Genomic DNA, 26,442 nt, shown 5'->3' on the forward strand with positions numbered 1-26,442 from the left:
TCGCAGCATGCTGCGTATTGCTGCGATTCTCGGACGAGACTCGCCAATGCAAGTCAATGGGTGCGAGAAAAAAATCGCACAGCACTCGCACCATGCGAGTCCTGTCCGATTTTTACGCACCGGTGTCCTTTGAAAAGCCAGCAATTCAGCGCGGTGTACAGTAAAATCACACTGACAGGTTAGAATAGAGTAGATATATACACATAGAATAGGTATATATACATATATATATATATATATATATATATATGTCAGTGAGACACCTACAGTTAGGTCCATATATATTTGGACAGAGACAACATTTTTCTCATTTTGGTTATAGACATTACCACAATGAATTTTAAACAAAACAATTCAGATGCAGTTGAAGTTCAGACTTTCAGCTTTCATTTGAGGGTATCCACATTAAAATTGGATGAAGGGTTTAGGAGTTTCAGCTCCTTAATATGTGCCAACCTGTTTTTAAAGGGACCAAAAGTAATTGGACAGATTCAATAATTTTAAATAAAATGTTCATTTTTAATACTTGGCTGAAAACCCTTCGTTGGGAATGACTGCCTGAAGTCTTGAACTCATGGACATCACCAGACGCTGTGTTTCCTCCTTTTTGATGCTCTGCCAGGCCTTGACTGTGGTGGTTTTCAGTTGCTGTTTGTTTGTGGGCCTTTCTGTCTGAAGTTTAGTCTTTAACAAGTAAAATGCATGCTCAATTGGGTTGAGATCAGGTGACTGACTTGGCCATTCAATAATATTCCACTTCTTTGCTTTAATAAACTCCTGGGTTGCTTTGGCTTTATGTTTTGGGCCATTGTCCATTTGTAGTATGAAACGACGACCAATCAGTTTGGCTGCATTTGGCTGGATCTGAGCACACAGTATGGTTCTGAATACCTCAGAATTCATTCTGCTGCTTCTGTCCTGTGTCACATCATCAATAAACACTAGTGACCCAGTGCCACTGGCAGCCATGCATGCCCAAGCCATCACACTGCCTCCGCCGTGTTTTACAGATGATGTGGTATGCTTTGGATCATGAGCTGTACCACGCCTTCGCCATACTTTTCTCTTTCCATCATTCTGGTAGAGGTTGATCTTGGTTTCATCTGTCCATTGAATGTTCTTCCAGAACTGTGCTGGCTTTTTTAGATGTTTTATAGCAAAGTCCAGTCTAGCCTTTTTATTTTTGACACTTATGAGTGGCTTGCACCGTGCAGTGAACCCTCTGTATTTACTTTCATGCAGTCTTCTCTTTATATGGTAGATTTGGATATTGATACGCCGACCTCCTGGAGAGTGTTGTTCACTTGGTTGGCTGTTGTGAAGGGGTTTCTCTTCACCATGGAGATAATTCTGCGATCATCCACTACTGTTGTCTTCCGTGGGCGCCCAGGTCTTTTTGCATTGATGAGTTCACCAGTGCTTTCTTTCTTTCTCAGGATGCACCAAACTGTAGATTTTGCCACTCCTAATATTGTAGCAATTTCTCGGATGGGTTTTTTCTGTTTTCAGAGCTTAAGGATGGCTTGTTTCACCTGCATGGAGAGCGCTTTTGACCGCATGTTTACTTCATAGGAAAACCTTCCAAATGCAAGCACCACACCTCAAATCAACTCCAGGCCTTTTATCTGCTTAATTGAGAATGACATAATGAAGGGATTGCCCACACCTGTCCATGAAATAGCCTTGGAGTCAATTGTCCAATTACTTTTGGTCCCTTTAAAAACAGGGTGGCACAGGTTAAGGAGCTGAAACTCCTAAACTCTTCATCCAATTTTAATATGGATACCCTCAAATGAAAGCTAAAAGTCTGAACTTCAACTGCATCTGAATTGTTTTGTTTAAAATTAATTGTGGTAATGTCTATAACCAAAATGAGAAAAATGTTGTCTCTGTCCAAATATATATGGACCTAACTGTATATATATATATTTATATTTAATGCAGCGCTAGATAGCATAAAAGCCGCTTATTCAATTGCCGGCTTTTGCTCTCTCCTTCACAAACCCGACAGGATATGAGACATGGTTTACATACAGTAAACCATCTCATATCCCTTCTTTTATTACATATTCCTCTTCACTAATGTAAGAAGTGTCTTTGTGTCAAATTTGGGGGCTCTAGCTATTAAATTAAAGGGTTAAATCGCGGAAAAAATTGGCGTGGGCTCCCGCACAATTTTCTCCACCAGAGTGGTAAAGCCAGTGACTGAGGGCAGATATTAATAGCCTAGAGAGGGTCCATGGTTATTGGCCCCCCTGGCTACAAACATCTGCCCCCAGCCACCCCAGAAAAGGCACATCTGGAAGATGCGCCTATTCTGGCACTTGGCCACTCTCTTCCCACTCCCGTGTAGCGGTGGAATATGGGGTATTGAACGGTTAATGTCACCTTGCTATTGTAAGGTGACATTAAGCCAGATTAATAATGGAGAGGCGTCAATTATGACACCTATCCATTATTAATCCAATAGTACAAAATATTTAATAAAACACACACACATTTTTACAAAGTCCTTTAATGAAATAAAGACACAGGGTTTTGTAATATTTTATTATTCTCTTAATCTACCTGAAGACCCTCGTTCTGTAAAAAAGTTAAAATAAAAAATCAACAATATCCTATACCTTCCGATGATCAGTCACGTCCCACGATGTAAATCCATCTGAAGGGGTTAAATCATCTTACACCCAGGAGCTCTGCTAAAGCGGCTCTGCTCGTTGGTGAAAAATACGGGGAATGAATGGAAAGCAGGGGAATGTCCTGTAGTTACCTTGAGTCACGGTGATGCGCCCTCTGCTGGATGTCCTCATATGAACGCGAGCCTGGGAAAAGTTCACTTACATTAGTGAAGAGGAATATGTAATAAAAGAAGGGATATGAGATGGTTTACTGTATGTAAACCATGTCTCATATCCTGTCGGGTTTGTGAAGGAGAGAGCAAAAGCCGGCAATTGAATTAGCGGCTTTTATGCTATCTAGCGCTGCATTAAATATAAATATATATATACAGGTCCTTCTCAAAAAATTAGCATATAGTGTTAAATTTCATTATTTACCATAATGTAATGATTACAATTAAACTTTCATATACTATAGATTCATTATCCACCAACTGAAATTTGTCAGGTCTTTTATTGTTTTAATACTGATGATTTTTGGCATACAACTCCTGATAACCCAAAAAACCTGTCTCAATAAATTAGCATATTTCACCCGACCAATCAAATAAAAGTGTTTTTTAATACCAAACAAAAAAAACATCAAATAATAATGTTCAGTTATGCACTCAATACTTGGTCGGGAATCCTTTGGCAGAAATGACTGCTTCAATGCGGCGTGGCATGGAGGCAATCAGCCTGTGACACTGCTGAGATGTTATGGAGGCCCAGGATGCTTCAATAGCGGCCTTAAGCTCATCCAGAGTGTTGGGTCTTGCGTCTCTCAACTTTCTCTTCACAATATCCCACAGATTCTCTATGGGGTTCAGGTCAGGAGAGTTGGCAGGCCAATTGAGCACAGTAATACCATGGTCAGTAAACCATGCCAGGTCGTGCTGAAAAATGAAATCTTCATCTCCATAAAGCATTTCAGCCGAGGGAAGCATGAAGTGCTCCAAAATCTCCTGATAGCTAGCTGCAGTGACCCTGCCCTTGATGAAACACAGTGGACCAACACCAGCAGCTGACATGGCACCCCACACCATCACTGACTGTGGGTACTTGACACTGGACTTCAGGCATTTTGGCATTTCCTTCTCCCCAGTCTTCCTCCAGACTCTGGCACCTTGATTTCCGAATGACATGCAAAATTTGCTTTCATCAGAAAAAAGTACTTGGGACCACTTAGCAACAGTCCAGTGCTGCTTCTCTGTAGCCCAGGTCAGGCGCTTCTGCCGCTGTTTATGGTTCAAAAGTGGCTTTACCTGGGGAATGCGGCACCTGTAGCCCATTTCCTGCACACGCCTGTGCACGGTGGCTCTGGATGTTTCCACACCAGACTCAGTCCACTGCTTCCTCAGGTTCCGGTTACCTCTTCTCGTTGTACAGCGTTTTCTGCCACATTGTTTCCTTCCAACAGACTTACCATTGAGGTGCCTTGATACAGCACTCTGGGAACAGTCTATTTGTTGAGAAATTTCTTTCTGGGTCTTACCCTCTTGCTTGAGGGTGTCAATGATGGCCTTCTTGACATCTGTCAGGTCGCTAGTCTTACCCATGATGGGGGTTTTGAGTAATGAACCAGGCAGGGAGTTTTTAAAAGCCTCAGGTATCTTTTGCATGTGTTTAGAGTTAATTAGTTGATTCAGAAGATTAGGGTAATAGGTCATTTAGAGAACCTTTTCTTGATATGCTAATTTATTGAGACAGGTTTTTTGGGTTATCAGGAGTTGTATGCCAAAATCATCAGTATTAAAACAATAAAAGACCTGACAAATTTCAGTTGGTGGATAATGAATCTATAGTATATGAAAGTTTAATTGTAATCATTACATTATGGTAAATAATGAAATTTAACACTATATGCTAATTTTTTGAGAAGGACCTGTATAGGTGTCTCACTGACATATATATATATATATATATATGTATATATACCTATTCTATGTGTATATATATCTATTCTATTCTAACCTGTCAGTGTGATTTTCCTGTACACAGCACTGATTTGCCGGCTTTTCAAAGGACACTGGTGCGTAAAAATCGGACGGCAATACGGATGTCATACGGATGTTGCGATAAAAAATCGCATGACACTCGCATGACACTCGCATGATTTTCCTCAGTTTTTTCGGTCCGTAAATCGGACCGTTTTGTCTCTTGCAAGTGGAAATGAGCCCTTAGCCTGAGAATTTAGAGTTTATGTTTTGGGCCTATTGCTGGTCCTTCTAATTAGGTACCATTGAACCTGTTACTATTCCATCTTGCCATTGTTTGTACTTGGGTCTTATTATTTTTTGATCATATCCTCAGATATTACATGTCTTCATTTCAATTTATGTTTTTTTTGTTTTTTTGTTTTTAAATATTTACAATAAAAAATTATATTTTAATTTACATATTTCTCAGTGGTGTGTTTGGATACTTTGTATCCGTTGTATTGAAAATGTATAATCTCACTGTCTACACTAGGTTTGATGCAGCCCTCCTGCTCCACCATCATTGTGTGGCTTGTAGATCATGAATGTTATGCCAGAACCACAGTAAATGTTGACAAAAAGTGTAATCATCCAAACATCTGACCAAAGAGGGGCATGCTAAAATTTTCTTCTCACGGACAGTCTGACCGAGAGAGAAATCGTTCATCTGGACAGACCTATTGTATAACATGGGTCACGGTGCGGTCAGTCAGCTATCCGATCCAGAATCAGTCAGCATAAATCCGATTTATATGCTCCTCAGCATGAGGCCTTAGGGCACTTTCACATTGCTCTGTGTCCCCATTGAGGCATATGTCCGAAATCCCCTGCAAAAGGAGTCCGGATGCATACACCTGTAGGGGATGGGAAATGTTTGGTGTTCCCTCTTCTCCCCAACCCCTTTAAGTGTGCATAATGTATGTTCATGTGTTCGTACATGGTGGTACTGCTACACATAAAGTGTATTACCACCATGTACAAGAGCATTGCTATACTGTACTGTCCATATATTACTCTATATACATATATTTAATGTACATGTATTCACATTTGTTTTTTATGTTTGGTACTTATACTTCTTAGGGGAAATATTATATATACATAAATACATATATACTCTATCTTGTTAATTTTACCTTATCCGCTACATGCAAAAGTTGTCTTTTTTTAAATTTGTTTTTAATAATTTCCATTTTTATGCATATCTGGATACGTGCACATCTATTGTACGCTTTTCTATTGTCATTCTCTGTTTTGGTGGTTCTTGGTTTGACCCTGTTTGGAGCACGGATTAGTCTAGGAGGAATGGAGTATGGGAATGCTGCAGACGCAGATGAAAGAATCTGTCCCCATAGAGAGAGAAGTTTGTCAGTCGGGCAGCACAAGCAAGATGTGGCAGGTCTTTGCCTGGGCAGCAGTTCCCGGGACGATAGCGGTGTAGGACTCACCCATGCAAGGCAAGAATTCCGAATGGAATAGATTCTGCGGGACCGGAAGATTCGGGCCAACCCAGGGCTGAGCATAGAGAAGGAAAGGACAGAACAGGGACAGAAGAGAAGGTACTGAATGTGATACCCAAAGTTCCTGTACTTTAACGGACTGCGCTGAGAAAACAAGTTGTTATTGAAGTTAAGCCAGAGTGTGTCTCTTTTATTGTGGAACAGTACCGGGCAATTCCAGATGGCGCAGAGAGTCAGCACAGAGGTAACGCACCAGAGAAATGTGAACTTTTACTGGGAAGGGACCAGGGAGTGATCCAAGGATTGCTATCGGCCATGACTACCTCCCTGGCTCTCCCTTCCTTCACACCGACGGGTAAATAGACTGTAATTGTTATGGCAGAGCGGACATGAGCTGAACGTGAGCTCAGCCGTGCACTTCTTTCCGCAGTGTACATCTATAGGAGGCGGACACTCAGGCGCAGTCTATTATGTCTGAGTATCCACCTCCTGTAAACTCCCGAAAAAGATGCTTGGCAGAGTGCTCGTTCACTCGGTCATTACCATTACAGTCTATGGCCCCGTCAGCGTATGTGTCCGGACCCCGTTTTGAGGGAATTTTGGATGTATGCCTCGACAGGGACACTGAATTCACTGTGAAAGCACCCATAGACTGATGGAAGATTGCTCTGCTAAATATGGAGCATAATCATCAACATTAATAAACACTTGAAATAGATCACTCTGTGTTAAGGGTCGAGTTTCCCCCTCTGCACAGGGGGAATCTCGGGCCATCTCCGCTGCGGTCTCCCATTCTTCTCCTGCCACAGTGGAACCTAGTCAGCGGAGACGTCGGTCCCAGCGTCTCGCTCAGGCTGACTCTGTACAAAGAGTTACTGCTGCTTCTCCTGCTTCTGCCATTAAAGCCAGTGTTGGGCAGCGGCGAGCAGACGCTTCTGGGACTAAGTCCTGCTTTTCTCGTTCTGAGCATGCCCAGGGTAAGATCTCTCAGTGGAGATCGAGGGTCATATGTTCAGATACTGCAGTCTAATCTATTGGTCCTTCTAGGAAGGTCCTGTAGGTGCGCAGGCTCTGTAGCAGCCTCTCATTGGTCTTCCTAGGAAGGTCCTGTACGTGCTGCAACTATTTAAGGCTCGCATGGCCGCACGGCCATGCGCTAGTGTCTTTCTAAAGTTATGTGCGTTGTGCCAGTGTGGTCATGTGAGTGTGTATTCAGGGACCTGGCCGAAATAAGCCCTTAGAATGCTGGCACCTCCGGCGAGGAGTTATGTGTGCATGCATGACCACTGACTGCTCTCATTTGGGTAGTTAGCCTGTGCCTCTGTGAAGTCAAACAGAACACAGAGCTTTGCTTTCTCGGCTACTCTGTGAAACTAACAGAGCTAGTTCATACCGCCATATAGTGCCGCCGTTTACTAGCAGCAGGTTCTCCTGCACGGTGGACCCCGGGCTGCGAACACATCTACTTCAATAAAACATTTATATTTACTCGGTGCGTTCCGCTAGCCCTAACAGTACACTAGCGACAGGGTCTGGCTAGTAAATGGCGGACGATCAGCGTCTACAGCGGTACGTCCAGCAGCTGGAGGGTAGGCTGGCGGCTCTAGAGCGTACAACCTCAGCTGTGGACGTCACTGCTGTCGCTGTTCAGGCTGCGAGTGTAGCTGCAGCCAGTTTGTCTGCTGCCACCCCTGCTCCATCTATATCCCGTCTCCCGCTTCCAGACAAGTTTGCTGGTGATAGTAAGCTATGTTGGGGATTCGTGAGCCAGTGCTCCATACATCTCGAGCTTCTGGCTGCACGTTTCCCTACGGAACGGGCGAAAGTGGGCTTCATTATATCTCTTTTGTCGGGCAGGGCGTTGGAGTGGGCAACACTGCTTTGGGAGCGTGATGATCATGTGGTACAGAGTGCTCCTCTCTTCTTGGACGCTCTGAGGCAGGTCATTTTGGGACCACGTGTCACCAACGATACCGCGCTCCAATTGTTGGCAATTACTCAGGGTTCGTCCATGGTCAGCCAGTTTGCCATCCAATTCCGGACTCTAGCCTCTGAGCTAGAATGGCCAGATAAAGCCCTTATTCCGGTGTTTTGGAAAGGCAGATCATGTAAAGGACGCCTTAGCCACCAGGGAGATTCCCGCCACACTGGAGGAGCTCATTTCCATCTCTACCCGCATCGATCTCCGTTTTAACGAGCGGAGGTTGGAGCGGATCCAGTGTAGGCAGAGGTTTCGGCTGACTCCCACCTTTGCCAAACCTCTAGAATCTCCTGTTCTGGCGTCTGACTCCCATGAGGCCATGGAGGTTTCTCGACCGGGACCTAGGTCTCAGACCGCTCGAGTACCTGTGGTGTGTAAAAATTGCCACCAACTGGGACATTATGCTAATCAATGTCCACCGCGGTCGGGAAAACGATCGCATCTAGTGACCATAGGAGGGGGTTCACTAGACTCAGCAGCATTTTCCTCCAAGTTGTCCTTTAAAGGGACAATCCTCTTAGGCTCATCCACTCATACAGTTGAGCTTTGTGTGGATTCTGGAGCAGAGGGAAATTTCATGTCCTCTGCTTTTGCTTTGCGCCACACAATACCTCTGGTAATGCTTGCTAAACCAGTATCAATTAGAGTGGTGAATGGGTCAACACTTCCATTACAAATCACACATCAGACTGTCCCTTTCACGTTAGCCATGTCTCCATCCCACCAGGAGATAATTTCCCTTCTTGTCCTTCCCAAGGGAATGGATGAGATTCTGTTGGGGATACCCTGGCTCCGTTTCCACTCCCCACATATTGAGAGGACCTCAGGGAGGATATTGGGTTGGAGTGAAGCTTGTAAGGGCAGATGTGTGAAAGAGTGCGTTCAGGTTTCCACCACTGAGATACCCGCAGATCTCTCTTCTCTTCCCAAATGCTATTGGTCCTATGCAGACGTCTTCTCTAAAAAGGCTGCGGAGACCCTTCCGCCTCACCGTCCCTATGACTCTCCTATTGATCTCTTGCCTGGAGCAGAACCTCCTCGGGGATGTGTCTATCCCCTCTCTCTCCCGGAAACGGAGGCTATGTCCCAATACATCCAGGAGAATTTGGCAAGAGGGTTCATTAGGAAGTCAGTGTCACCTGCAGGGGCGGGTTCTTCTTCGTGCAGAAGAAGAATGGAGAGTTACGTCCTTGCATAGATTATAGGGGTCTTAACGCCATCACCGTAAAAAATAAGTACCTGCTGCCCCTCATTTCTGAGCTTTTTGATAGGCTTCGGGGAGCAAGGGTATTTACCAAATTAGATCTGCGGGGTGCGTATAACCGGATTCGCATCCATGAGAGGGACGAATGGAAGACGGCGTTTAACACCAGAGATGGGCACTATGAGTATCTGGTGATGCCCATCGGGCTCTGTAATGCCCCAGCCGTCTTCCAAGACTTTGTCAATGACATCTTCCGGGATATGCTCTCCACCTCGGTCGTAGTCTATCTGGATGATATTCTCATCTTCTCTCCAGATATTGACTCCCACCGGAGAGATGTTGGCAGAGTCTTTGACCTCTTACGGGCAAATTCTCTTTATGCAAAGTTGGAGAAGTGTATGTTTGAGCAGGAGTCTTTACCTTTCCTGGGCTATATCATCTCAGCCCAGGGATTGGCTATGGATCCTGCCAAACTACAGGCTGTGATGGACTGGCAAGAACCCCATTCTCTTAAAGCGGTGCAGCGCTTTATGGGGTTCATTAATTATTATCGCCAGTTCATTCCGCACTTCTCAACTTTGGTAGCTCCCTTGGTAGCCCTCACCAAGAAGGGAGCAAATCCCAAATTGTGGTTTGAAGAGGTCTCCAGGGCCTTTTCTTCTATTAAATCTCATTTTGCTAGCGCTCCCATCCTACATCGTCCCGATGTTGATAAGCCATTCATAATGGAGGTGGATGCCTCTTCCGTTGGTACAGGAGCAGTCCTCTTCCAAAAGGATGCTCAAGGTCGGAAGCATCCGTGCTTCTTCTTCTCCAAGACCTTCACACCAGCGGAGAGGAATTATTCCATCGGGGACAGGGAGTTGCTGGCGATGAAGTTGGCTTTCTCCGAGTGGAGACATCTCTTGGAGGGGGCTCGTTTTCCCTTTCAAGTCTTCACAGACCACAAAAACTTGTTATATTTGCAAACAGCCCAGCGGCTAAATTCTCGCCAGGCCAGATGGTCCTTGTTCTTCTCCCGGTTCCACTTCACCCTCCATTATCTCGCTGGGGAGAGGAACATTTGTGCTGATGCCCTCTCTCGCTCTGTTGTGTCATCTGAGGAGGAGGAAGGAGAGCCTCGGCTTATTGTCCCTTCTGAGAGCCTGAGAACCATAGCTCCGGTTTCGCTAGAGTCTGTGCCTCCGGGCAAGACTTTTGTGCCCATTAATTTGCGACCGGAGGTTCTCTCTTGGGCTCATTCATCCAGGGTGGGTGGACACTTTGGGACAAAGAGGACATCTGAGCTGCTGGTGAGGATGTACTGGTGGCCACATACGGTCCGAGATGTCAGAGAGTATATTCAGGCGTGTGTCTCCTGCGCCAAAAATAAGTCTCCTCGACAACGGCCAGCTGGGTTACTCTATCCCTTGCCGGTGGCAGACAGGCCCTGGGAGATGGTCGGGATGGACTTTGTAGTGGGTTTGCCCAAGTCTCGTGGCTGTACCATCATTTGGGTCATCACCGATCATTTCTCGAAAATGGTGCATTTGGTGCCGCTACCACGGTTACCTTCTGCACGGGCTTTGGCAGCGTTGTTCATAAAACACATCTTCCGCCTACACGGTATGCCGGACAAAATTGTCAAAAAATCTCTCCTCCGCATATCATCCCGAGATGAATGGGTTGGTGGAGAGGGCCAACCAGACCTTGGTCACATATTTGCGACATTTTGTCTCTGTCAGGCAGGATGACTGGGCATCCTTGCTGTTATAGATCACTCCGGCACACCAATATTCTTCAACAGTTAGTGTATATTTATTATTTGTATTTCAATTCAGCAGACAGCGGGATGCCATACAAGAAGAAAAAAGCGGTCACAATTGTAGACATATAAGGGTATCCCCAACGTTTCGGCATTAAATTGCCTTTCTCAAGGGGTATTAAGTCTATTTGTGATGTAACCAGCACGGTGAGTGGCTCCCTCTTAACATAATCTTGACAGCGTCCGGAACAAGGCTCCAAGTGAGGACAGATTGTTGCGTTCAGGTGACCTGAACGCAGCAATCTGTCCTCACTTGGAGCCTTGTTCCGGACGCTGTCAAGATTATGTTAAGAGGGAGCCACTCACCGTGCTGGTTACATCACAAATAGACTTAATACCCCTTGAGAAAGGCAATTTAATGCCGAAACGTTGGGGATACCCTTATATGTCTACAATTGTGACCGCTTTTTTCTTCTTGTATGGCATCCCGCTGTCTGCTGAATTGAAATACAAATAATAAATATACACTAACTGTTGAAGAATATTGGTGTGCCGGAGTGATCTATAACATATTGGACTCATTTTTTCTCCAGAGCACCCCTACTTTAGTATAGTGAGCACCCTTGATTTTTCTTTTGGGCATCCTTGCTATCATGGGCGGAGTTTGCACTGAACAATGCCATAGCTGACTCCACTGGACAAACCCCATTCCTCCTCAACTATGGTCAGCATCCGCGGGTACCTGTGCCTATGCCCGTGTCTTCTGTCGACTCCAGGGTGGCAGACTGGGCTGTGGAGGTATGGGATATTTGGGACCGCACTCAGGATGCCATTCGGGCTTCTAAGGAGAGAATGAGGTCCTCCGCCGATGCACATCGGCGTCCCGCTCCAACCTTTGCTCCTGGCGACTTGGTGTGGCTCTCCGCCCGTAACATCAGGCTGCGAGTTGAGTCCACTAAGTTTGCACCTCGCTACTTGGGTCCTTTCAAAGTCCTCGAGCAGGTTAACCCTGTGGTCTATCGTTTAGCCCTTCCGCCACGCCTGGGTATCACCGACATCTTTCATGTGTCCCTCTTGAAACCCGTATACATGTCCCGGTTTTCTGAGTCATCTGCTGGGACATCGGGTTCGTCTACGGACGATTACAAGGTGAATGCTATTTTGGGGTGCAAGGTGGTACGTGGAAAAAAATTTTATATGGTGGACTGGAAGGGTTATGGTCCTGAGGAGCCTGCTGATCACATTCGGGCTCCACCGCTCGTTGCTGCCTTCGAGTGTAGCGAGGTCCAAGGAGGGGGGCCCTAGGAGGGGGGGTAATGTTATGGGTCGAGTTTCCCCCTCTGCACAGGGGTAATCTCGGGCCATCTCCGCTGCGGTCTCCCATTTTTCTCCTGCCGCAGTGGAGCCTGCTCAGCGAACACGTCGGTCCCAGCGTCTCGCTCAGGCTGACTCTGTACAAAGAGTTACTGCTGCTTCTCCTGCTTCTGCCATTGAAGCCAGTGTTGGGCAGCGGCGAGCAGAACTGGGACTAAGTCCTGCTTTTCTCGTTCTGAGCATGCCCAGGGTAAGATCTCTCAGTGGAGATCGAGGGTCACATGTTCAGATACTGCAGTCTAATCTATTGGTCCTTCTAGGAAGGTCCTGTAGGTGCACAGGCTCTGTAGCAGCCTCTCATTGGTCTTCCTAGGAAGGTCCTGTACGTGCTGCAACTATTTAAGGCTCGCATGGCCGCACGGCCATGGGCTAGTGTCTTTCTAAAGTTATGTGCTTTGCGCCAGTGTGGTCATGTGAGTGTGTGTTCAGGGACCCGGCTGAAATAAGCCCCTAGAATGCTGGCACCTCCGGCAAGGAGATTGTGTGTGTATGTATTCAGGGACCTGGCCGAAATAAGCCCTTAGAATGCTGGCACCTCCGGCGAGGAGTTATGTGTGCATGCATGACCACTGACTGCTCTCATTTAGGTAGTTAGCCTGTGCCTCTGTGAAGTCAAACAGGACACAGAGCTTTGCTTTCTCGGCTACTCTGTGAAACTAACAGAGCTAGTTCATACCGCCATATAGTGCCGCCGTTTACTAGCAGCAGGTTCTCCTGCACGGTGGACCCCGGGCTGCGAACGCATCTACTTCAATAAAACATTTATATTTACTCGGTGCGTTTCGCTAGCCCTAACACTCTGTTTGTAATGACTCTATATAATATGAGTTTCACCTTTTGCATTGAAAAACTGAAATAAATTAACTTTTTGATGATATTGTAATTTTGTGAGAAGCACCTGTAGTCAGTGTTTTCAAATATCTTAGGCCTCCTTCACACGTCCTTGTAATCCGGTACCGTAAAAATGGTACCGGAGTCATCATTGTGTCATCCGGATGCCATACGTTTTTTTCCAGTACGGCTTAAAAAAATCAATTCCAAAGCTTCTCCTATACTTCGCAATGTTAAACATGTACAGCACACTGATGCCATGCATGTACTGTAAGTGTTTTACATTGACCCATATACTTGTATTGGCTCTTGTCATCCGTGTGGTCCACACGGAGACACGCAGGGTTACTACTGGCTACTAGGAATTTCGGGGTCTCATACTGGCAACATTTTTGGGGCCCCCTTGAGACTCCGCACAGGTTCCACCCCTCGAACTGTCCACAGCCCCACCGCTCTCTCTTGGAAAAACTCCACTTCTAACCAATCACACATTAACAGTTCCCATCACCAGATCACACATATAGCCAGCAGCTTTTGTTTTGGCCAATAGATTTTTTAAGCCGCCACCACAACAAATTCCACCGCACTATGACCAGACAATATTACCACCACATAGTGACCTATAATACCACATACAAGGAACAAATACCGCCACACCATGTCCAGACCACATATTACCACCACAGTGACTGAATAATATCACATACAAGGAACAAATAAATACCACTACACCCTGACCAGACCACATATTGCCACCACATAGTGACCAAATAACAGCACATACAAGGAACAAACACTACCACACCATGGCCGGACAACATATTACTACCACATAGTGACTGAATACTACAATACTGATCATTATTAAAAAAACTATACTAATATCACCATAAGTGCCATTATACAAAGGAGATCTGTACTTAGCATGCAGTGTCTGTGTACAGGTAATACAGTGATCAACAGTGACATTATACACACGAGTGCTGGATATATTCGTACAGGTTATACAGTGATCAATGACATTATACACAGGAGCTCTATATGTAGTGTCAGTGTAAAGGTAATACAGTGATCACTGGTGGGCGGTGGCATTGTACACAGGACCGCTGTATATAGTATACAGTATACAGGTCCTTCTCAAAAAATTAGCATATAGTGTTAAATTTCATTATTTACCATAATGTAATGATTACAATTAAACTTTCATATACTATAGATTCATTATCCACCAACTGAAATTTGTCAGGTCTTTTATTGTTTTAATACTGATGATTTTGGCATACAACTCCTGATAACCCAAAAAACCTGTCTCAATAAATTAGCATATTTCACCCGACCAATCAAATAAAAGTGTTTTTTAATACCAAACAAAAAAACCATCAAATAATAATGTTCAGTTATGCACTCAATACTTGGTCGGGAATCCTTTGGCAGAAATGACTGCTTCAATGCGGCGTGGCATGGAGGCAATCAGCCTGTGACACTGCTGAGATGTTATGGAGGCCCAGGATGCTTCAATAGCGGCCTTAAGCTCATCCAGAGTGTTGGGTCTTGCGTCTCTCAACTTTCTCTTCACAATATCCCACAGATTCTCTATGGGATTCAGGTCAGGAGAGTTGGCAGGCCAATTGAGCACAGTAATACCATGGTCAGTAAACCATTTACCAGTGGTTTTGGCACTGTGAGCAGGTGCCAGGTCGTGCTGAAAAATGAAATCTTCATCTCCATAAAGCATTTCAGCCAATGGAAGCATGAAGTGCTCCAAAATCTCCTGATAGCTAGCTGCATTGACCCTGCCCTTGATGAAACACAGTGGACCAACACCAGCAGCTGACATGGCACCCCACACCATCACTGACTGTGGGTACTTGACACTGGACTTCAGGCATTTTGGCATTTCCTTCTCCCCAGTCTTCCTCCAGACTCTGGCACCTTGATTTCCGAATGACATGCAAAATTTGCTTTCATCAGAAAAAAGTACTTGGGACCACTTAGCAACAGTCCAGTGCTGCTTCTCTGTAGCCCAGGTCAGGCGCTTCTGCCGCTGTTTATGGTTCAAAAGTGGCTTTACCTGGGGAATGCGGCACCTGTAGCCCATTTCCTGCACACGCCTGTGCACGGTGGCTCTGGATGTTTCCACACCAGACTCAGTCCACTGCTTCCTCAGGTTCCGGTCACCTCTTCTCGTTGTACAGCGTTTTCTGCCACATTGTTTCCTTCCAACAGACTTACCATTGAGGTGCCTTGATACAGCACTCTGGGAACAGCCTATTTGTTGAGAAATTTCTTTCTGGGTCTTACCCTCTTGCTTGAGGGTGTCAATGATGGCCTTCTTGACATCTGTCAGGTCGCTAGTCTTACCCATGATGGGGGTTTTGAGTAATGAACCAGGCAGGGAGTTTTTAAAAGCCTCAGGTATCTTTTGCATGTGTTTAGAGTTAATTAGTTGATTCAGAAGATTAGGGTAATAGGTCATTTAGAGAACCTTTTCTTGATATGCTAATTTATTGAGACAGGTTTTTTGGGTTATCAGGAGTTGTATGCCAAAATCATCAGTATTAAAACAATAAAAGACCTGACAAATTTCAGTTGGTGGATAATGAATCTATAGTATATGAAAGTTTAATTGTAATCATTACATTATGGTAAATAATGAAATTTAACACTATATGCTAATTTTTTGAGAAGGACCTGTATAGTGTCAGTGTACAGGTAACACACTGACTCACCAGTGACATCTCTAGGTGAAGTCCTTCATCTTTACTTTTCAGCTTCATGCAGCACAGACCACCATCACTTCTTTCAGCCAGGGCTAGTCTCTGCAGGAAATAACACAGTTATCTAGGGCACTGCTTGCAGAACACATTACTTAATTTTTTTCCCAACTTCTACACTACACCAGATGAAGAAAAAAAAGGCGACATAGTGTTGCTCTGCACAGTAACAGGGCCGCCCCCCATTTAAAACAGTGTACTCAAAAAATAAAATAAATACATGACTGCAGTAATAATATCCCTTAATTAGCCCCTATGGTAATAATATCCCCCATCCTAGCCCCCGTGTGTTTCATTCCTGGCTCAAGCCATATGTTCTCCCATCCTGGCCCCATATGTTCTCCCATCCTGCCCTCATCAGTATCCATTCTGTCCCCATGATGTCCCGTGATCCTGCCATATCTACCCGTGATCCTGCACCATCTGTCCCATGATCCTGCCCCATCTGTCTCCATTGCATCCATCCTGCACCATGTGTCTCCATCCTGCCCCATGATCCTGCACCATGTGTCTCCATACTGCCCCATGATCCTGCCCCATCTGTCTGCATCCTGCCCAATGATCCTGCCCCATCTGTCTCCATCCTGCCCAGTGATACTGCTCCCTGTGTCTACATCCTGCCCCATGATCATGCCCCATCTCTCTCAATCCTGCAGGTGGTGACCATGGCGGCCATTTTGAAATTGGCCATTTTGGATACAACTTTATTTTTTCAATGGGAAGAGGGTCATCTGACACCTCAACGTACTGAGAATTTCACATGAAAAACAATGATGTGCTTGGTTTTAGCGTAACTTTGTTCTTTCATGAATGTTGAATTGTCAATGCAACCCTCTTCTCCCACTCTTGACACACTGACAGCAACACCACAGAAGAAAAGGTAACACAGGCTTCCAGTATCTGTTGTTTCAGATGCTGCTTGTATCTTCAAAGCATAGACAATTGACTTCAGATGACCCCAAAGATAAAAGTCTAAGTAGGTCAGATTGGGAGACCTTGGTGGCAATTCAACTGGTCCACTTTCCAGGAAGCTGTTCATGTAGGGATGCTCGGACCTGACACCCATAATTGATGGTATGGTGTGGTATATGGGGTACAAAGATAGTGGGGCCATTCTTCATCAATGGAAACCTCAATGCCACTGGATATCTGAAATTGCTACATGATGATGTGTTGCCCTCTTTATGCACTGAAGATGGCACATTTCCTGAGTTTTTCCAGCAAGATGGTGCACCACCACATTATGGGTGTCAGGTCCAAGCTTTCCTACAAGGAATCTGCCCCCCTTAGACTATTATTTCTTATGCGGTGTTGCTATCAGTGTGTCAAGAGTGAGATAAGATGGTTTTATTGACAATCCAACACAATGGGCAGCACTTTGAACACATTTTATGTGTTCAAAAACTTGTAAATAACTCATGAAAGAATAAGGTTACGATAAAACCAAGCACACCATTGTTTTTCTTGTGAAATTCTCAATAAGTTTGATGTGTCACATGACCTTCTTCCCATTGGAAAAAAAAAGTTGGATCCAAAATGGCCGACTTCAAAATGGCCACCATGGTCACCACCCATCTTGAAAAGTTTCCCCCCTCCCATATACTAATGTGCCACAAACAGGAAGTTGATATCACCAACCATTCCCATTTTATTTAGGTGTATCCATATAAATGGCCCACTCTGTAAATAACCCAATACAAAAATACTCCTCCACCCCTTGGGCTATGTTCACACGTAGCGTTTTTTATGCGTTTTTCAACTTTAGCATTGCTTTCAACCAAGACAAATGCATTAACTGGGAAATGTAATTTTAACATTTTACAACCTTATCTGGCCATGTGGTGTGTGACACATCATCTGACACATCCTGCTTCATTTATGAAGGAAGGACTCTGAAAGTCACAAAGCCTATTTTTATAGGGCCATCAGGTGCCCTTTACTATTCTTAAAGGTTCAGCAGTCGGTCCTCACTATTCTTAGAGAGCCATCAGCTGGCTATGCTTTGTTGTTCCCATTATTAAACAGTGGGTCTCCTATACTGTTATTGCCTAGGCATTGAATGCAAGGCCTGCCCCAACAACCCTTTAAATAGATGTTCTGGATGGCCACATGAAACCAAAGTTCCCATTATGACTCATTTTGTACTCCCATACTGTTTGCATATGCATTGAATGCAAGGCCTGCCCTGCCCCAAAGTTACACGCACCCCAATAACCCTTTAAACAGATGTCCTGGATGACCACATGAAACCAAAGTTCTCATTATTACTCATTTGGTAGTCTCATACTGTTTGCCCATGAAGTGAATGCAAGGCCTGCTCTAAATTTGGACGCACCCCAATAACCCATTGAACAGATGTCCTGGATGGCCACCTGAATCCAAAGTTCCCATTATTACTCATTTGGTACTCCCATAACTCCCATACTGTTTGCCTATGCATTGAATGCAAGGCATGCCCTGCCCCAAAGTTAAACGCTCCCCAATAACCCCTTGAACAGACGTCCTGGATGGCCACATGAAACCAAATTTTCCATTATTACTCATTTGGTACTCCCATACTGTTTGGCTATTCAGTGAATTGCAGTGTTGAGGCTCAAAAACCTGAATTGGAGCACTGCAGTAGTAAGCCTGAAGAACCTGCAGTGGACAATTGCAGTGTTGAGGCTGAAGACACAGGAGTGGAGCATTGCAGTGTTGAGGCTGAACACCCGGTAGTTGAGCATTTCAGTGTTGTGCCTGATGAAGCTGCATTGGAGAATTGCAGTGTTGAGTATAAAGACCCGGCAGTGGAAAATGTCAGTGCTGAGGCTAAAGAAACTGCAGTGGAGAATTGCAGTGTTGAAGCTGAAGAACCTGCTTGGGTGAATTGCAGTGGTGAGCCTGAATAACCTGCAGTGGAAAATGGCAGTGCTGAAGCTGAAGACACGGCAGTGGAGCATTGCAGTTTTGAGGCTGAAGACACGGGAGTGGAGCATTGCAGTGTTGAGGCTGAACACCCGGCAGTGAAACATTTCAGTGTTGAGCCTGAAGAACCTGCATTGGAGAATTGCAGTGTTAAGGATGAAGACCCGACAGTGGAGAATGTCAGTGTTGAGGCTGAAAAAAACTACAGCGGAGAATTTCATTGTTGCGGCTTTAGAAACTGCAGTGAAGAATTGCAGTGTTGAGGCTGAAGAACCTGCATTGGTGAATTGCAGTGTTGAGCCTGAAGAACCTGCATTGGACAATTGCAGTGTAGAGACTGAAGACACGGGAGTGGAGCATTACAGTGTTGAGGTTGAAAACCAGGCAGTGGAAAATTGCAGTGTTCAGGCTGAAGTCCCGGCAGTGGAGAATTGCATTGTTGAATATGACCAACCCCTACAGTTGAAATGACAGAAAAAAGACTGGCACATCCAAACTAGTGTGAATAGGTGCATACCAGGAGCAGCTACCTCCATATATAATATACAAAAAAAGGTTGCACTCTATCGTGCCAAAGCATGTCTAATATGAGATACATGAAATTTGAATAGCAAAATGGCTTTTGAACATTAGAAAAATATTTAAGAGACGCTTTGCCCAGAATTTGATTTAATCAAATAGTGTGAGCCCATCAACCATCGTCAAGGTGGTCTCACATTAAACTGATGGGTACCTGACCTCCCTGTCCAAATGTGAACACTTACCGAAGGCTAATGTCTGTATGCTTGGGTGAATATGGACACCTCTCTCAGCAAAGCCTACATATGGGTTGGCCGGAACCAAGTGTGACTAGATGTAATTAAAAACCAGATGGTGAGGGGAGGAGTGCTCAGTCAGTAAGCTAACGTAGAAATGACAGAAAAAAGACTGGCACATCCAAACTAGTGTGAATAGGTGCATACCAGGAGCAGCTACCTCCATATATAATATACAAAAAAAGGTTGCACTCTATCGTGCCAAAGCATGTCTAATATGAGATACATGAAATTTGAATAGCAAAATGGCTTTTGAACATTAGAAAAATATTTAAGAGATGCTTTGCACAGAATTTGATTTAATCAAATAGTGTGAGCCCATCAACCATCGTCAAGGTGGTCTCATTAAACTGATGGGTACCTGACCTCCCTGTCCAAATGTGAACACTTACCGAAGGCTAATGTCTGTATGCTTGGGTGAATATGGACACCTCTCTCAGCAAAGCCTACATATGGGTTGGCCGGAACCAAGTGTGACTAGATGTAATTAAAAACCAGATGGTGAGGGGAGGAGTGCTCAGTCAGTAAGCTAACGTAGAAATGACAGAAAAAAGACTGGCACATCCAAACTAGTGTGAATAGGTGCATACCAGGAGCAGCTACCTCCATATATAATATACAAAAAAAGGTTGCACTCTATCGTGCCAAAGCATGTCTAATATGAGATACATGAAATTTGAATAGCAAAATGGCTTTTGAACATTAGAAAAATATTTAAGAGACGCTTTGCACAGAATTTGATTTAATCAAATAGTGTGAGCCCATCAACCATCGTCAAGGTGGTCTCATTAAACTGATGGGTACCTGACCTCCCTGTCCAAATGTGAACACTTACCGAAGGCTAATGTCTGTATGCTTGGGTGAATATGGACACCTCTCTCAGCAAAGCCTACATATGGGTTGGCCGGAACCCACCTATTCACACTAGTTTGGATGTGCCAGTCTTTTTTCTGTCATTTCTACGTTAGCTTACTGACTGAGCACTCCTCCCCTCACCATCTGGTTTTTAATTACATCTAGTCACACTTGGTTCCGGCCAACCCATATGTAGGCTTTGCTGAGAGAGGTGTCCATATTCACCCAAGCATACAGACATTAGCCTTCGGTAAGTGTTCACATTTGGACAGGGAGGTCAGGTACCCATCAGTTTAATGAGACCACCTTGACGATGGTTGATGGGCTCACACTATTTGATTAAATCAAATTCTGTGCAAAGCGTCTCTTAAATATTTTTCTAATGTTCAAAAGCCATTTTGCTATTCAAATTTCATGTATCTCATATTAGACATGCTTTGGCACGATAGAGTGCAACCTTTTTTTGTATACAACCCCTACAGTTCCCATTTTTAGGAAGTGGGTCTCCTACACTGTTTGCTAGGGTTGAGCGAAACGGATCGGACAATTTCAAAAATCGCCGACTTTCGGCAAAGTCGGGTTTCATGAAACCCGACCCGATCCCAGTGTGGGATCGGCCATGCTGTCGGTGATCTTCGCGCCAAAGTCGCGTTTCGTATGACGCGTTCAGCGCCATTTCTCAGCCAATGAAGGAGGACGCAGAGTGTGGGCAGAGTGATGACATAAGTCTCGGTCCCCACCATCTTAGAGAAGGGCATGACAGTGATTGGCTTGCTTTCTGCGGCGTCACAGGGGCTATAAAGGGGCGTGCACGCCGACCGCCATCTTACTTCTGCCGATCTGAGCATAGGGAGGGGTTGCTGCAGCTTCGTCAAAAGCAGGGATGTTGTTAGGGAGGAAAGATTAACCCCCAAACCGCTTGTGCTGTAGCGATTTCCACTGTCCAACACCACCTTTTCTTTGCAGGGACAGTGGAGGCTAGATTTTTGTGCATCAGCTCTGTAGTTTATAAGGCTCCCTGATAGCTGCATTGCTGTTTGTACGCCGCTGTGCAAACCAACTGCTTTTTTAAAAGCAAAAATCCTGTTGCTCTTTTTCACAGTTCTATTGTTTATTTGTCCACACTTTTGTGTGCAGCAGTCCTTTTTATTGCTGCCATATTTGTCCTGAGATCATTGTAGGGAGATTGTTATTGTAGTACGGTCCCTTTTTTTTTATATATATCTTCCAGCCACGTTCTGCCACTTACATTGTGTAGTGTAATACAGTGGGCCTGGTTTTTGCAGCAGTCTCCCACACAAAAAAGGGAGATTTAAATTGCCACTAAGTGCATCTGCGTCAGTTCTGTTTGTCGTATATCTGCCAGCCACGTACTGCCACTTACATTGTGTAGTGTAATACAGGGGGCCTGATTTTTTGCAGCAGTCTCCCACACAATAAAAAGGGAGATTTAAATTGCCACTAAGTGCATCTGCGTCAGTTCTGTTTGTTGTATATCTGCCAGCCACTTTCTGCCACTTACATTGCGTAGTGTAATACAGTGGGCCTGATTTTTGCAGCAGTCTCCCACACAATAAAAAGGGAGATTTAAATTCTCAACAAGTTTAAATACACCTTCTACCTTGTTTTACAGTACCTTATAACGGTTGTTAGTTTGGTTACATTTTACCAAAAATGAGGAAGTCTGGTGGAAGAGGCCGTGAGCGGTCATTGCCAGCTGGTAATGATGGTGGTGGTGGTGGTGGTGGTGGAGCATCTGGTGGTAGTGGGAAAAGCAAAATAGCACCTAAGGCTCGAGTTGTTGAGCAAGCGTCATCGTCTGGCTACACAAGGCCTCTAAGGCTCCCTTTTCTGGGAGTAGGAAAACCGCTTTTAAAGCCGGAGCAGCAGGAAAAAGTTCTGGCTTTCCTTGCTGACTCAGCCTCTAGCTTCGCCTCCTCTTCAGAAAGTTCAAAATTTAAAAGCAGCGAGTTGTCAGTGGATGCTCACGGTCAGGAACAAGTAGCTTCCTTGTGTCCTTCACCCAAAGTGAAAGTGAAGGATGCGGCAGGCGACACTACAGTTTACTCCATGGAGCTCTTTACACATACCGTGCCAGGGTTAGAAAGGGAAATAGTTCACAGCCCATTACAAGATGAATCGGACATGGAGTGCACAGATGCACAGCCACAGCTAGATTTTTATGCTGTTCCATTGACTCAGATCACAACATTGCCACAGTGTACTGAGCCAGAATCTGACCCTGATGAGACTATGGTGCCCCATCCCGAACGCTATAGCACCTTACACGGTGACACAGAGGAAGGTGCACAGGACATTGAAGAGGAGGTGATAGATGACCCAGTTGTAGACCCAGATTGGCAGCCATTGGGGGAAGAGGGTGCCGCTGGCAGTAGCTCTGAAGGGGAGGAGGATGAGCAGCAGCAGGCATCAACATCGCAACAGCTTTCATCAGGCCAAAATCGTGTGTCAAACCAGTTTTAGGACAGCGTGGCCATCCGGTGAAAGCAGCACAGCGTGCAATGCCTGAAAAGGTATTAGATAGTAGGAAGAGTGCAGTGTGGCAATTTTTTAACCAAGATCCGAATGATCAGTGCAAAGTTATCTGTAAGAAATGCTCAAAGACCTTTAGCACAGGACAGAATGTCAAAAATTAAAATACAACGTGCATGCGTAAATATTTAACCAGCATGCACTTGCAAGCCTGGACTAACTACCAAACGTACCGTAACATTGGTGCACCCGTTCAGAATGAAGGCAGTCAGCAATGCTACATTGCTTCCCTCACTGTAAACCCACCGTTTAGGACACCACCTGCAGCAATTGTGGAGGTATCGTCGCAAGGCCAAAGCTTTCAGGGAATCACCAGGTTCTTGGTAGGAAACACTGTATGTAGGCCAACATCAAGAATACCATCACCAACCCTCTCTCAATCTGCCATGTCCACCACCACCCCTACTAGTTCCACCATATGCAGCTCTCCAGTCCAGCTCACCCTACAAGAGACTCTCATTAGGAAATGGAAGTACTCATCCTCTCATCCGCATACACAGGGTTTGAACTCCCACATCGCTAGACTAATCTCGTTAGAGATGATGCCCTACCGGTTGGTTGAAAGCGAAGCTTTCAAAACCCTGATGCCCTACGCAGTACCACGCTATGACCTACCCAGTCGACACTTCTTTGCGAGAAAAGCCATCCCAGCCCTCCACCAGCATGTCAAAGACCGCATTGGCCATGCACTCAGGCAATCAGTCAGTAGAAAGGTGCACCTCACAACAGATGCATGGACCAGTAGGCATGGCCAGGGATGTTACGTGTCCATCACGGCGCACTGGGTTAATGTGGTGTATGCAGGGTCCACAGGGGACAGCCATAGTGGGACAGTTCTGCCTAGCCCACGGTCTAGGAAACAGTTGGCAGTAGGCGTTCGACACCCCTCCTCCTCCTCCAGAAGCGAAAGCTCATCCACAGAGCGCAGTCGCACGACCACTCCATCCGCAGCTGGAACAGCTAGTGGTAAGCGTCAGCAGGCTGTGTTGGAAATGAAGTGTTTGGGTGTCAACAGACACACCGCGGAAGTTCTGGCCGAGTTCTTGCAGCAAGAAACTCAGTCATGGCTGGGCAGTGTACATCTTGAGGCAGGCAAGGTAGTCAGTGATAACGGAAGGAATTTTATGACTGCCATAGCCCTTTCAGAACTGAAACACATACCTTGCCTGGCTCACACCTTGAACCTGGTGGTGCAGTGCTTCCTGAAAAGTTATCCGGGGTTACCAGCCCTGCTCCTGAAGGTGCGAAGACTTTGCTTGCACATCCGCCGGTCGCCCGTACACTACAGCCGTCTGCAGAACCATCAGCGATCGTTGAAGCTTCCCCAGCACCGCCTAATAATTGACATTGCAACAAGGTGGAACTCCACACTGCACATGCTTCAGAGGCTGTGCGAACAGAGGCGCGCTGTAATGTATTTGTGGGAGGATACACATACATGGGCAGGCAGTTGGATGGCAGACATGGAGTTGTCAGGTGTGCAGTGGTCGAAGATACAAGACCTCTGTCAAGTCCTTCAGTGTTTTGAGGAATGCACACGGCTGGTAAGTGCAGAAGACGCCATCATAAGCATGAGCATCCCACTAATGCGTCTGCTGATGCAAAGTTTGACGCACATTAAGGAGCAGGCGTCTGCAGCCGAGGAGGAGGGAAGCCTTGATGACAGTCAGCCATTGTCTGCCCAGGTAACTCTCCTGGACGAGGTGGCGGACGAAGAGGAGGAGGAGGAGGATGATGGGGATGAATATTTATGGGAGGAGGAAGCTTCTCAGGGGGCAATAGAAACTGGTGGCGTTGCAAGGTCAGGTACAGGGTTTTTGTGGGAGACAAGTGATGTTGATTTGCCAGAAAGTGCTCCTCGACCCAGCACAAGCAGTGAATTGACACCTGGAACATTGGCCCACATGGCTGATTATGCCTTGCGTATCCTAAAAAGGGACCCCCGCATTATCAAAATGATGACCGATGACGACTACTGGTTGGCCTGCCTCCTGGATCCATGCTATAAAGGGAAATTGCAAAATATCATGCCACATGAGAACCTTGAGCAAATATTGACAACCAAACAAGCAACTCTTGTAGACCGTTTGGTTCAGGCATTCCCAGCACACAGCGGCGGTAATGGTTCTCACACGACCTGTAGGGGGCAACATGGCAGAGGTGTTAGAGGTGCACAAATCAGAAGTGGCGTTGGACAGAGGGGTTTTATGACCAGGTTGTGGAGTGATTTCGCAATGACCGAAGACACGACAGGTACTGCTGCATCAATTCAAAGTGACAGGATACAACATTTGTCCAGTATGGTTACAAACTATTTTTCCTCCCTTATCGATGTTCTCCCTCACACGTCATTCCCCTTTGATTACTGGGCATCTAAAATAGACACCTGGCCTGAATTGGCTGAATATGCATTACAGGAGCTTGCTTGCCCAGCTGCTAGTGTGCTATCAGAAAGAGTCTTCAGTGCTGCTGGTTCAATACTGACTGAAAAAAGGACTCGTCTGGCTACCCAAAATGTTGGTGATCTAACTTTCATTAAAATGAACCAATCATGGATTTCTAATTATTTTGCCCCTCCTTCCCCTGCTGACACGTAGCTTGCCTGAAAATTGTCTTGCTTTTGGTCTCCTCTTACTGACTGCTCCAATTCCTCCATTTGCAGCTGCTGAATGTCCACCATAGGCCATTTATTTACCTCCCTAAATGGCCATGGTCACCACCTAGCTCAAGCACTCGTGCGAGTGCCATTTGCCTGGACAGGTGGGTGTGCCCACTCTTGGGTGATGGCACTGGCACAGGGTCCCTCATAGTACAATGAAGTGTCTCTGACGATGGTGGTGCACAACCAACGTCAGACACACCGTCGTAATATGAGGGGCCCTGGGCCAGTACCGCCGCCCACGAGAGTATCCCCCCCAGCTCGAACAGCGCTCTACCACTTGCAAAACTTACCTCTCCCGGCTCCACCACTGTGTAGTCTGTGCTGTTAAATCCTTCAATGGCACTTCCAATAAAAATGTGTTGAAATGATAGATGATAGTAAAAATATACAGGGGCCCTGGCCTCCATTTAGACCAGTTAATACTTTGCACCTACTACCACTGTCTGCTAATCAGCAGAGGAGCCCACCCCTTACGTAGCTATGCCACCTGTTTATTTATGAAAATCTTTTTGGCAGACATTTACCTCACTTCATTATGTTGCCCTACTAACTGTGTCATCCACTCCTTACAGCTGTCCTCCACTGAACAAAGCTATGCCGCCAGTTTACTCCTGTTACCAGTTTTGAACTTCATTTAGCCTACTTTTTT

Source organism: Ranitomeya variabilis, chromosome 4 (assembly GCF_051348905.1).
Source record: "Ranitomeya variabilis isolate aRanVar5 chromosome 4, aRanVar5.hap1, whole genome shotgun sequence".
In the NCBI taxonomy this organism is placed as follows: Eukaryota; Metazoa; Chordata; class Amphibia; order Anura; family Dendrobatidae; genus Ranitomeya; species Ranitomeya variabilis.